A 12,622-nucleotide genomic window follows, 5' to 3' on the forward strand; every position below is an offset into this window, starting at 1 on the left:
TCTTCTATTTTACTTAAAAGTGCTACTATCTAGAGATGGTCATGTGGGCAAGCCAACATTACTAATCCTTTTAAATATTTAAATACAATTTTGTGGGTGTTTGCCTCTTCCCCTTCATACATGGAGTTATGCACATAGAGGCATCCTGCTTCTTTTCCATTCACAAAGGATGTATTTTGAAGAATGTGCTGTTAACTTGCTCCTAATGAGAGTTTTCTTGCTCAAAACAAGAATCCAACATTTCCCAGAAATGAGAAGTGTGACAAATTGAAACTGGCACATATAGCTGGTTCACTAGTTGCACTTCTGCCAGCCTTTCCATATGGCATTCTTTTCAACAGACATTTGCAAATTTGCAAATCTTTTAAAGGCAAGGAATAAAACTCCCAAGATCAGTTGCAGTTTTCTGTGATTTATGGCTTTAACATGATTTGGGTATGAATAAAACACTTCTATAATTCCTCTTTTGAGATTCTTTTAATGAAACAACCCAACAATGTGTAATTCTATGTTGATAACAGTCAGACCTTTAACATAATAAAATAAGAGTATTTGTGACATGCATATGAAAGCATTCTGACTAATTTACTGTCTTCACTTTATAGTTAATAAGTCACAGGACCAGATATAAACAAAACACTTGCAGAAATAGGACTGATGGAACTAGAAGCCTTTCCACAGAGCTCAATGTAGAGAGCTCGAGGAGATGAAGCCACAGGTAGATTCAGTCAGACAATGGAGCAACCCTTGCACAAAAAACTCACTTTGCACTTACTGTTACCATTATTTAACTGTTCTGATACAGTAGTGCTTACAGGCCCAAGTCAGAATTGTGCTAAATGCATACAGAAACAAAAGCCCTAACCTGAAGATCTTGCAGCCTAACTCCAAATCCTACAATTCGTCTCATTTTGGTGTCTTCACAAAGGCCCAGTCCTCACTAGCACTTTTGTTTGCACAATTTGTATGTATCAAGGACATGAAAAACCACACCCTGCCAAGTTTCACCAATTAAGGCACGTACATGCACAGCGCTATGCCTGCAGGAGAGTGTTTCCTGCTCATATAACTACTGCCGCATTGAAGGGTAGTGTAAGTATGCTGGGGGCGGTGGGGAGGAGAACTCTTTTGCTGGCTTTGTTAGGCTACACAGGAGTCCTTACAGGCTACAGTTACACCAACAAGTTTTGCTGACAAAACAGTTTTGTTGACAAAAGTGATGGAACGTCCACGCACAAAACAGGTTTTGTCAAGTTTGTCAACAAAACTCAGCATTTTCGCTGGCAGTGTTCTGCCTCTCAGCCATGAGGCATAATGCTGCTGTCCACATAGTCTGTTGACAAAAAAGCTGTATGGATGCTCTGGGGCGGGGCCTTCTCTTGACAATGGGCAACCTTGTCTGCTGTGCTTTAGGGTGCCTGTTTTGTTGAGAGAGCAGCTGGGCAGTCTGGCCACTTTGTTGACAGAGCAGAGCGCGCTCCGATGGGCTTTTGTGCATGGCTGCACTCTGTCGACAGAAGTTTTGTTGAGAAATCTCTTCCAACTCTGACTTTTGTCGACAGATCACTGTAGCGTGTAGCCACAGAGTAGAGCTGCAATGTCCCTGTGCCACTGTATGGTCCAAAGCGTAGACGTAGCTTTTAAACAAAATGATTTACAATGGCTTCCTTTCCCAACCAAATCCAACTACTTCACTCTATAGCTTCAAAAGTGGTGTCCTTTTAATACCCCCTGTGAAGTAGTTTATGTATTATCTTCATGTTCCAGACCATGTACAGTAATTAAGACATAACACCAATCCTGCTGTAATACCATTGACTTAAGCCAGGGATGAGCTGGCACTCAGGGTAAGGCAAGCTATCCAATCCGGCTCCCCAGCAAGTCACTGGTCACGTCAAGAACTTAAAAAGCTTTTCAGAAGAGGCTCTGGGGTTCTCCTACACATACCCCCGCCACCCGCACTGCAGAGCCAGGAGGACGGCAGCCTCCTGAAGTGGAGAAGCAGGAGGAACAGCAATGCCTTGTGGAGACCCGGGCCAAGAGACGCTCACAGGGAGCTGCAGGTGCTTTTCAGCGACTGGGGACCAGAGAGAGATGCCCCCGACAGTGCTCTTCCGGCAGCAGTGGCGCTTCGCCGCGGTGAGGGAGGGGAGTTCCCTTCCCTTCCCCCGGAGCGGTTCAGGGATAGGTTAGCAGCTGGCGTGGGTGGATCTGCATCGGGAGAGGTTTATCCGCGGCGGGGCCCGACGGGGCTCCTGTGCCTAGGCCGGAGGAGCCCACAGGAGCGGCGCCCCCGTCCTCGCCCTATTGGGCCGGCAGAAGCAACTCCCGGCTTCTCCCCCTGCAGGGGTGTGAGCGCCGCCGCCGTCGCCGCCAGGGGCGGGACGGGCAGGCGCGGTGCCGGCCGAGGCCCAGCTTCCTGCGCCGCCGCCGCCGCAGCCTGCCTGTCCGGGAGCAGCTTGTGAGTGAGGGGCTTGCGGCGGGGCGGGGGAATCCCGGGCCCACCTCTTGGGCTGCGTCTTCCCCGGCGCGAGCAGCGGCCTGTCCCGCCTGGTCTCGGCCGGCAGCGCGCAGGCGCCATTAGCCCCCGCTGCCGGGCTGCGGCCCAGGCTTAGCTCACCCGGCAGCCGGGAGGGCGGGTCACTCCTTCCCCGTGCGGCCCTCGGGGCCTGGGCCCAGGTCGATACCAGGGGGCCGCGCGTGGCCTTGTCCGCCGGGAGCCCCTGGGGCGCGGGGGGGAGATGTCACCTGCGCCGCCGTCAGCTGGTGGCTTCCCTGGCGACCAGAGCGCGCGGGGCTTCTCCCCGGGCCACCGCCGCGCTGGGGCGCAGAGCCCCATTCGCAGGGATGGAAGTGGTGGGAGGGAGGCTGCAGCTTGCCGAGGATTTGCGGGGCCCTGTGCAGGATGAGTAAACGGCTTGTCCGTGTGCCGGACAGCTGCCTCTATGTGTGTGTGCGCGTGTGAGATTTCTTAGCCGTGATTGTATAGTCTGCAGCAGCACGCCACGGAAATAGTTTCAAAACACGTTTTAAACTAAGGGGCTGTCCACTAGTACAGTAAATTCAGAAACTGAGTGGCTGTGTCTATGCTAGAGAGTTTTGTCGACAGAAGGGGCCATCTGCTGATATAACTTAGGGAGCCCTCTACATGCACAAAGGCTGTGTCTAGACTAGCCCCCAACTTCGAAGGGGGCATGGTAATTAGGGTGTTGGGAGATTACTGATAAAGTGCTGCAGTGCATATACAGGACTTCATTAAGCTAAGTCTCCCTCCCGACAACTTCAAAGTGTGCAACTTCGAAGTTCTGGCTTGTGCGTAGCCACAGGTACTTTGAAGTCCCAAAATTCTGAGGAGTAAAGGGAAGGGGCGTAGGCACCTTGAAGTACCCACAGCTACATGCAAGCGGGCACTTCGAAGTTTCACACTTTGAAGTTGCCGTGAGGGATATTTAGCCTAACGAAGTGCTGCACATACACTGCAGCACTTCATTAGTAACCTCCCAACACCCTAATTACCATGCCCCCTTAGAAGTTGGAGGCTAGTCTAGACACAGCCAAAGCGTCCTGTCGACAGAGTCTTGACAGAACTTTGCATTGTCTTGGCAGTGTTATCCCTGGAAAATTTGAGTAATAACGCTTCTGGTGACAGGGAGGGCTTCTGGTTTCCTGGGCAGCCCTATTTGCAGAGCTTCAGGTCAGCCATTCTATCAACAGAGGGCAGGGCAGTCTGCCTGCTCTCTGCTGACAGAGCGGATGGCTTTGTCAGTCTGCTTTTGTGTGTAGATGCACTGTCAACAGAGTTTCTGATGAGACAACTCTGTCAGCCTAGCCACAGTGTGTACCTGGGGTTGGCAAATGCCTGTTAAATGGCTTCATATCCTTGACTGGCTCTTTAACGGATTCAGCTAATAACAGTGGCAAAGGCTGCCAGAGCTAAGTGCATCCTCTCAAAAGGAAGCAGAGCCACAGAACAGGGATATGAAGAGGCGGGTGGGTGGACATAAAGATCCGATGATGCCCCCAAAATGTTCAGGTGCCCCATGCAACTGTGTATTCTGTGTATGGGTAAGGATGATTCTGGAAACAGCACTAGGTGGAAGGAGGCAGTCTCTGCCATGGTCTACAGCAGTGGTTTTCAACCAGTGTGCCATGAGAACTGGCCCAGTGGGCCCTGAAATTTTGTCAGTTTCCCCTCGCTGTGTCCCTTTGCTGAGCCATGGAGAGGAAATTGACAATGCTGCAGGAGGTGGGGCTCAAGCAGCTTCCTGAGTCCCACTGGTGTGGGGTTCATCAGTTTCCACCCCCCCCACCACATACATGGTTGTTCTTTGCAGAGCCATGGTGAGGAGAAATGCCAACCCTGCAGGACTCTATTTGTGTCAGAAGGCAGGTGAAATGCTGCTTCCCAGCCTGAATGAGCTGGTGGACAGCCCACCCCTCACCCCCTCCTGTGTCAATGGGGAGGGAGTTTGAGCTGGGATGCAGTTTAAATGCCATGTCCTGTCTCCAACGGGAGCCTGATTTCAGTGTTTACTCATTTACACAACATTCCTAGCATGGCACTGAGCAGATTTTGAAAATGTGTCTGTGCTCGCTGTCTGAGTCAGTACAAAACAAAAAAGCAGTCCTGTAGCACTTTGAAGAATAACAGTGCACTTAGATCTGAAGAAGTGGGTCTGTCCAATGAAAGCTCATCACCTAATAAATAATCTTTGTTAGTCTGTAAAGTGCTACAGGACTGCTTTTTTGTTTTGGGAAGGTACAGACTAACATGGCTACCTCTCTGTGTCTAAGATGGTGTATTCTGTGGTGGATTTGAAATATTCATGCATTTGATTCTGGTTTAGCTTGTTGTATACACTACTTTGTTGCAAACCTCTCTAGTAAGACTGTAACTGTAGTAAATGTAAGGGCTATCCAGCGTTTCCCAGAGTGTGGTCCACAGTCCCAATACCGGTCCTTACCAAATACAGTAATCTCTCAAGGTACGTTCCACGCAACTCTTGCGTACCTTGAATTTCGCATGTCGGGGAGGGCTTGGGGGTGGGTTGGGGTCCTGGGAGGGAGGCAGGGGGTGCTGTTGGCCGCCGCTTCCCTGGGGCTCCAGGCAGGGAGCACCTGTGGCTGACGCTTCCTTGGGACCCTGCACCGCTCTGGGAAGGGGGTTTAGCTTGCCTGGCTGCCTGTGGGGGTAGGCAGCTTGGTGAGCTAAAAGCTTTTCCCCTACCTTCCGAGAGTGGTGCCTAAGTGTTGCTCTGGGAAGGCAAGAGGAAGGGGTGCTTAGCCTGCCTGGCTGCCCGCAGCTGCAGAAAGCTAGGCAGGCTAACAGCCCAGCAGCTACATGTTGCGTGAAACTTGCATTTAAGTTTGGGAAACCCTGGGCTAATCTATACTTATGGGAAGATTGATCTTCATGTGGAGTAAGGGATGTTGACACGAGACTTCCGAGCCCAGGGCTACGCTAGGGAAGAAAGTTGATTCTGGAATGTCAGTTCTAGCTATGCTAATAACGTAGCTTGAATTTTGTATCTGAAATCAACTTTTTTCCATAGTGTAGATTCACCCTAAGTGAATACGACCTTATGAGCAATCAATTCAGCTGAACAAGTGGCTGTGCCATGGACTTGCTTGTCTCATTGAAGTGTCTCTTACCGAAAAGGTTGGGAACCACTGGCCTAGAGATCAGTCCAGCTAGATATCTCAGGGCTGTAGGTTTTTCCTATGGCTCTGTGTCCCATGCAAAGTCCTGTCTTCATAAATGTCAAATCCCAAGAATGAAGTTACCAGAAACTTCCTTTGTATAAAGAAACCAAATTGCTTCCTACTTGTAATTGATTGTTCTGCTGTTGTGTATTGTGTGGTCACACAGGCAGGGTGTTGGTAGGTAAGGGAGAAGAATGAGGAAGTAGGTTTCATGACATGAGAATCTGGACCCTTCCTAGTCACCTGTGGGAAAACATGACCTTTGATGTGTTTTAAGTAAGGCCCCGTGAAACTCCATTTCCTGTCTTAAAGATTTGTTTCTTGTATATTTGGAAGAGTGTAACTTGTGTGTGTGTTTTTAATTTGCCTAAGATGACTTAACTGAATTGAGTTATTTAAGAAATACAGTACAACAAAAACAGGAAAATGTACTTGTTATGAAGTAATTTCCCTAGTTGTGTCTAATGATAATGGAACACTAGCGTCACAATTTGTTGGATTAATATGTGGACTATAGATTTAACTAAGATGATTCTGTTGACTTTTTGTTAGTCAAGTTAACAAAGAAAATTGGTTTTCTTTCATGGTCCATGAGGCCCATTGCGATTGGAGCTGATTCTTGCTCTTCTCTGACAGCCTGGTGATGATCCCACAGCCTCCCTGGTATTGCTCTGGACCGCTCTTCTGGGAGGGACGGAAGGGTTGAGTAACAGTGTGCAATATGCATCCTGTAACCTGTTAAAATCACTAGACACAAATTCGTGAAGTGCATGAATATTTTTTTCTCATTTCAAGTTTGAGAGCTGAGCAGTAGTGTTTGGAGGAAAATCCAAAGAAGAGACAGTTAATTAGTTTGATACTAAGGGCACATCTATACTTATGGGGAGATTTGTGCTCTGGAGATTAATCTTCCATGGTTTCATTTAGCACTTCTAGTAGGCGTGCGCTAAATTGAACATTGAGGACATTTCTGTTGACTCGAGTAATCCCCGAAGTTGCAAGGAGTAATTCTTGCAGTGCTCGTAGCTGTAATTGCGTATCTTAAGTCAAATTTCTAAGGATGCTAGAATCACAAGTGCAGCTCTGTATGCTGTATTTCAGGAAAAGTTGTTTTACTTTTGGTCCTCAGTTTCAGAGCAGTATTCACTTTATCTTGCAATTAACTCTAAATCAAACCAATGAAAATGAGTATCCACTGCATTGCTCAACTTTTTTTATAAGTATCGTGTAATTTCACAAGCTACTGAAATGCAGTCCTTCAGAAAAAGCCCTTTTATAGCTAAGTGGAGAGACAAGTATGCTAGGCTAGTTACGCAATATGCCTTATGAGGTTACTTTATAATTTACTCTATTTGTAAATGTCTTGTCAGATTTCTTCAGGAAATATTGCAAAATTGGTATTCTGCAGATTTGTTCCCCCTTGAGTTCTGTGGCAGTACAGCATCTGTCTCTTGAGCTTTGCTGGCAATGTCTAAAGCGCAGAACAAGTTGCCGTTGATCTGGGGTTGACATGTGATAAAAACAAATTGGGACATTCTTGTATATAAAAAAGAAAATTAGATATTATCTTATGCTCTTGGCAGCTAGTCTTTGGCTTTCTGAGAAATAGCATTAATACATAGACTTTTTTGTACCACTTCACCTTTCTGATTCTATTACTATAGTTAACTAATCCTTGTCAAGTAGGTAAATATTCTCTCTACAAACAGGGAAACAGTAGTTCGTTAAACTACTTGCTTAGGGCCACACAGTGAGTTAGTGTCATAGCAGATGTCAGTATTCACAGGTTTCTGGCTCTCAGTTCTTCATCCTGATTTGCTACCTCTTGTGGGTCACAGTATAGTAATTCCACAACCACACTTCTCACCTAGTTATCTTGGACCTTTATATGTTCAGTGAATATTCTAGCAAAATCCAGGTAGACCACAAAATATGCCTAGCAAATTAGTTTTACCCTCTTTTAATTTGGTATTTTCCTTTTTGGAGTCTGGATGGGAAGCAGGTTAGTTTACTTTTTCTTCATGAAACTGTATGTTGACAGTTGTATCAGTTTAACATCTGACATAAAATACCCTAGCCATTAGTCTAAAAATACTTGTGTACACTCTGTAACAAGATTTTGGCAACTTTTGGCATAGTATATATCCGTTAAAATAGCTTCTGAATTCAGTCACTGAGCATGTGAATCTGATTTCTGTGAAATATAGACAATCACAAAATAAAGGGCAGGATGAAGAATCTGAGGAATTGCACAGATTTTGCCCATTCTCATGGTTTGAATAGCAGTGGATGAAAGTGAGAAGTGCTACAAGATCTTTAATTGTTATGTGGAAAGCTGTATGAGAGAGGAAGCGATGTCTGTTTAACTTCTTGTCCAAAGTACAGCCCCTCTTCTAAGACTGTAACACCAACGAAGGGTCCTGTGGCACCTTATAGGCTAACAGAAAAGTTTTGAGCATGAGCTTTCATGAGCACAGACTCACTTCTTCAGTTCTTCAGTCTGTGCTCACGAAAGCTCATGCTCAAAACTTTTCTGTTAGTCTATAAGGTGCCACAGGACCCTTCGTTGCTGTTACAGATCCAGACTAACACGGCTACCCCTCCGATACTCTTCTAAGACTGTAATATGATGTCAATAGTGGACTATGAGCTCAAGTCACAGTGTAAGATGTGCCAGAAGATCCTGGATATGACACTACCAGAATTTCAAATGACAGTCTTCAGTGAAAGAAGTGTTGCTGCCACTACCAGTCAGTAGTTCTGGTCCTTTTATTGCTCTAGCAGGCTGTGAGTACTTGTTTGCTCAAAAGGCTTTCATGGCTGTCATGGTAGTGAAAGTCTTGAGCTACTGATTGAGGACCTTGTCCTGTTGCTAGTCGCGATGAATGCTGCTCTTTCTCTGATTGGGTAGCGTTCGGTTCAGCAGTGAATCAGCCAAAATGCCACAGGTAGCTATGAAAAGCAATCCAAACCTTTCTAAATGTAATTTACGTTAGCTGTGCAGTAGTTCTGCAATACTTACAGAAGATATGTTGATTTGGCACTACCGGTACACAGGAATATATTCATTTGTACTTTGCCAGATTTGAGGAAATGCACAAGGTCCTCTCCTCCAAATGCAGCTGCAGAATATCTTGGCCTCTCTGTGCATTATAATGAAGGCTGCATGTGCTCTGAGCCAAGCTGTACCGAAATTCTGTGGCGAAGTCCTATGGTTTCTGTGGCAACCTGATGTTGGAAGGCCTGCAGCAGTTGCATTTAATCAGTACAGCAGCCATGTTTTACTTGTTTTAGTCATTAATTTCCCTCCTTGATCATGTTTCCACATTTTCAGTCTGATGGAATGATTTCTGTATTCACAATGTAAACCTGCATTGTAGTTGTTGAATTTTTTGGCAGCCAGATAAAGAGTGGCTGGTGCTTATGGTTCCTGAAGAGAGCGAGAAATCACTTTGGGATATACACATTATCGATGCTATATTCCTGCTACAAATGGATTGTTGTGAAATGTGCAATAGATTTGTGGCTGTGTCGGCTTCAGGATATTAAAGAGAGAGGGTGGATGAGGTAATATCTTTTATTGGAAATACTTCTGTTGGTTAGAGAAAAGGGGGTCTGAAAGGTTCTCTGAGCATCACAGGGGAACTAATGGTGGAAGAGATTGCTTAGTATAAACAGTATATGTTGTAAAACTTTGAGATTGTGGAACACCAAACAATAATATTTTTTTATGTGGAATCACATAAATCAGAAAATCAGAAAAATTGTCGGACCAAAACCAAACAAAACGAACAGCAACGTAGACAGCAAAAACAGAAGAAAGTAATGTCATCAGGTATCAGGGCAATGAAGAAGTAAGATTGTACCGTATCTGGTTTTAATAAAAGAAAATACATACCATCAATGTATGATCTCAAAAACATGTCAGACTGTTGCAGCACAAGTGCGAGTTGTCCACGGAACACCAGTGTTCTGCTGAACACAGGTTACCTTGAATGGTCCCTAAGACCGTTTTTTCTTAGAGTGGCCCGTTAGCATCTCTGCAATCATAGGTTAAATAAGAGGGGGAGGAATAGCAGGTTACAAATGGTTGGAATAAGCCACAAATCCAGCGTCTGTATAAGCACCTGTGAGTGATAAAAAGTTTTTGATCCCTTGCAAGTGTAGGCAAAGACAGTGCTTTATAGTGAAAGTGTGGATAAGGCGGGAATATGAGCTCTCCCAGCACTCCGTATAAACCATCTCTATGAGGACAGCATGGGAGCTGCCATGGCTGGAGCTGCTCTGGACTGCACCTGGAGCCGCCGCTGTGCCTGAGGCTGCAGCTGGAGCCATATGGGGCTGAGGGAGGCTGCAGCCGCCAGGGCCGCAGGAGCCTGCGGCTCTAGGCTGGAGACACAAAAGGAGCCACTGCTGCTGCCACATGCTTGTCCCACCAAGTGATGGGGCGCATGCATGGAGCAGGCAGAGGGCATTCCACATGCCACATTTTGCCACGCTGGTGTCCAGTTCACCACATGTGGCAAACAAAGTGAATCGGGCAGCCCATCCCTGGAGTCTATTTTAATTGCATAATACTTTCTAACCATGTTGAATTCTTTCTGTGCTAAGTGGTGTTTAAAAACATGTTAATTAAAACTTATCTAACATGTTTTAAAAAAAACACTTATTTTTCTAGTCTGCACACAACCAGGAGATCTCTGCTAACAGATTCTTTTTCAGCCTCAGTCTCTCTCATTGACGAGCAAATGATATTCTAGCAACCTGGCTTGTAAATATGTAGGTATTTTGAAATTCGTCACTTCCAGTATGGAAATAAGTAGTGTTATATCTCTAGTCTGTTTGATCTGGAAGTGATTGAGTTCCTTTATTTAAAGCAATTTCTTCCCCACCCGCCCAGATTATATTATCTGAAATTTCTGTGGTATCTAGAGAAGGCCTTTCCTCTCCCAAAATCAGTTAAAAATATACAAGTGTTTGAGGGAGGACTTTCACTTCCTGTGCAAGAAATTAATCTGTTGCTAAATATTTTGTAATGCAAAAAACCCACAGATTCTCAGCTGTAACTCATGACCTGATCTTCCACAGGTAAAACTTCTTTATATTTAGAGGGTTTTTATCTTGGGCTATGTCTGTACTACAAGCTCTACAGCAATAGAAAGGCTTTGTCCGTGGCTGTATTAAATCTGTGTCTTTGAGAGGAAATAGTCAGGTCAATAGAAAAATCCTTAGGGGAAATAATAAACATAATGTAGTTGTAAAACAGGCCCTATGATACTTATGGGTGAGGGGTGGTGAGTCATGTTTCATCATAGACTTGGCTGTGACAGACACACAACATTAGGTCCTGCTCGTGCAAACATACTGTGAGTAACTTTTTATACACTTCTGTCAGTGGCATTGCTCATATGCTTAATGTTACTCTGGTGTAGGCTGGATCAGAGATGTAATTACAGAGAATTCTTAATTTACTATATAAGAAAGCTTAAGGTATTTTTTACTGGATAAACAGGTCCATTATGTGCTACTAGTTGCACGTCCGTGGTCGAGCACCCTCAGGACATCAGTGGTCCTGAGCGAGGGGTTTGGGAGATCAGGGAAAGTTAATGCCCCACTTCCTCATCCCTAGCCACCTTCTGGTCCCCTATCTGTGGCTCACCACCACAGCTGACTCCCGGGCCCCCTCACACGGCTGCTGGGGGATGCTGGTGCTTTGGCCCTCCCTGTGGGGCTGACCCCCATGGGGCTGGCAGGGGTTTGGCTCCACTTGCCCTCCCATCATGGCTCTGTGGTCCAGGAACAATCCTTGTCCTGCAAGATGGGGGATGTTGCCAGACCAGAGAGTGCAACCTGTGCATTAATTTTCAAAGAGTTGGGTGCAGCCTCCTTGAGGAGGGCAAGAAGCGGGGAAGGGGGAAGGAACATGTGTAGGCCTCTCAGGCTATATTTATATATGCCAATATAAGATATGTTTCAGAGGGGTAACCATATTAGTCTGCATCTGCAAAAACAATGAGAAATCCCATGACATCTTCTAGACTAACAGGTATTTTGGAGCATAAACTTGCGTAGGCAAAGATCCTCTTCATCAGATGCAGTGTAGTGGAGATTCCAGAGGTCTAATTATACATGCTCATGAAGAGGAGGGGGTCCAGAGTTGATGAGATCAGTTCAGTCTGGGAGGGTGTGGCCCACTTCCAGAAGCTAATGTGGAGGTGTGAACACCAAGAGTGGAGAAACTGCTTTTGTGGTTGGCCAGCCACTCCCGGTGTCTGTTCAATCCTTTACTGATGGTGTCAGATTTTCAAATGAATTCCCTTTGGAGTCTGTTTCTGAAGTTTTTTGTTGCAGGGTGGCCACTTTTAAATATATGTTGGTGTACAACTGCTGACTTTTATATATTGTTGGGCACTTGCATGCTTGGCTGCTTATACACTCATCCCTCGCTTAAAGAGTACTTGACTAATGAGTACTTGCTAAAATGAAGGGGGACATACGTACCAATGTTCACTAGACAAATGAATGTTCCCTGCTAGTGCAAGACAGACAGCTGCTGGCCGGGGCTGTGCGACCACAGCCCTGTAGCTGCTTCCACTCCAGCCGCAGTGTCCCTGGCGTGGGAAAGGCGGGGAGTCCAGCAGCCCCGTGGGGTCCCTGGCAGGGGGTGGAGTGGAGAGACTGGCAGCCCTGCAGCTGGCTCTGCTGGATCTGCAGGGTCCTGGGGGCAGGGGAGTGGCAAGAGTGGCAGCCCCACAGCTGGCTCCGTGGCAGCTGCAGGGTCCCTGGCCCGGCGTGGGAAGACTTGCAGCCCTGTGGCTGGAGCCCAGCTAGCCGTGGGGTCCCTGGCCAGGGTGTGGGGAAATCTGCAGCCCCCCCAGAGTCCCAACATTCCGCTAGCCCACAGCTCCCCGCACCCCCC

The 12,622-nt window shown here is 46.4% G+C and overlaps 1 protein-coding gene across 4 annotated transcripts in view; it reads left to right on the forward strand.

The window, feature by feature from the left end:
* Window positions 1-472: 472 nt before the first annotated feature.
* USP45 (ubiquitin specific peptidase 45) overlaps window positions 473-12,622 on the forward strand; it is a 94,480-nt gene continuing 82,330 nt past the window's right edge. For 3 of the 4 annotated variants that reach the window (XM_074990832.1, XM_074990831.1, XM_074990833.1), the window contains exon 1: window positions 479-2,461. The gene's annotated coding sequence lies outside the window, so the exon portion shown is untranslated. Of the gene's footprint in view, window positions 2,462-12,622 lie in introns of all 4 variants that reach the window. The other variant, XM_074990839.1, reaches the window with a different exon arrangement.

This window comes from Carettochelys insculpta, chromosome 3, assembly GCF_033958435.1.
Source record: "Carettochelys insculpta isolate YL-2023 chromosome 3, ASM3395843v1, whole genome shotgun sequence".
In the NCBI taxonomy this organism is placed as follows: Eukaryota; Metazoa; Chordata; order Testudines; family Carettochelyidae; genus Carettochelys; species Carettochelys insculpta.